Consider the following 1,648-nt stretch of genomic DNA (forward strand, 5'->3'; position numbering starts at 1 on the left):
TGGAGTGCCCAATGACATCGGGATGCTTGCCCGGTGTCATCGCACATCATTTTACGCTCGCCCAACGAGCTAAAACTTCTCCCCATTGATTTTAGAAGACGCAGGTAAAGAAATACAATACCCTGAACAACACAACTCAGAGCAAGCTTTCTTTAAGATAAAAGCAAAAAACTGTGGATGCTGGAAATCCAAAACAAAAATAAAAATACCTGGAAAACTCAGCAGGTCTGGCAGCATCTGTGAAGAGGAACACTGTTAACATTTCGAGTCCGTATGACTCTTCAACAGAACTAAGTAAAAATAGAAGAGAGGTGAAATATAAGCTAGATTAAGGCGGGGTTGGGACAGGTAGAGCTGGAAAGAGGGCCAGTGATAGGTGAAGATAACCAAAAGATGTCACTGTCAAAATGACAAAGAGGTGTTGAAGGTGATGATATTATCTAAGGAATGTGCTAATTAAGGGTAGAAAGCAGGACAAGCAAGGTACAGATAGCCCTAGTGGGAGTGGAGTGGGGTGAAGGAATCAAAATAGGCTGAAAGGCAGAGATAAAACAATGGATGGAAATACATTTAAAAATAATGGAAATAAGTGGGTTATTGGAGAAAAAAAGAACACCTTCGATCTGTCCGCAAGCATGACCCAGGCCTCCCTGTCACTTGCCATTTCAACATACCACCCTGCTCTCATGCCCACATGTCCGTCCTTGGCCTGCTGCAATGTTCCAGTGAAGCTCAACGCAAACTGGAGGAACAACACTTCATCTTCCGACCCGGCACTTTACAGAATATTGAGTTAAACAATTTTAGATCATGAACTCTTGCCTCCATCCCCATCCCCTTTCCGATCCCCCCTTTGTTTCCCAATATCCCACCTATTTCCATTATTTTTAAATTTATTTCCATCCATTGTTTTATCTCTACCTTTTAGCCTATTTCGATTCCTTCACCCTACCCCACCCCCACTAGGACTATCTGTACCTTGCTTGTCCTGCTTTCTACCCTTAATTCCTTAGATAATATCATCACCTTCAACACCTCTTTGTCCTTTTGTCTGTAACATCTTTTGGTTATCTCCTCCTATCACTGGCCCTCTATTCAGCTCTACCCCCCCCACCCCCTTTAACCAGCTTATATTTCACCTCTCTTCTATTTTTACTTAGTTCTGTTGAAGAGTCATACGGACTCGAAATGTTAACTGTGTTCCTCTCCGCAGATGCTGCCAGACCTGTTGAGTTTTTCCAGGTATTTTTATTTTTGCGAGCTTTCTTTACTTCAGTTCTTTATCGGCAGCAGCTTGAGGCTTAGATGCTGGCAGTTTTCACACTTGTTATATCTTAGAATTCCTTCCCTTGCACACAGCCTTCTCTCCTTTATCCATATTTTCCCCTTTGAATGCAAATTTCCATTGTTTCACTATGTCTTTGGACTTTACCTCTCTGATAATAAAAACCTCTCATAATACCAATTTTACCAATAACCTTTGAAAAATAAACACACACTCTTTCTTAAACTGACTAGGTGACATATTTCACCCCTGCTTTGAAATCAATTTAGTCTGGTTTATTTAAAGATGCAAATGTTCCCTTTATATCTATCTTTACCTACTTAATGTTTTAAACCTAGCTTATCTTCTGTTGCATCAAAGACT

Source organism: Carcharodon carcharias, chromosome 4 (genome assembly GCF_017639515.1).
Source record: "Carcharodon carcharias isolate sCarCar2 chromosome 4, sCarCar2.pri, whole genome shotgun sequence".
Lineage (NCBI taxonomy): Eukaryota > Metazoa > Chordata > Chondrichthyes > Lamniformes > Lamnidae > Carcharodon > Carcharodon carcharias.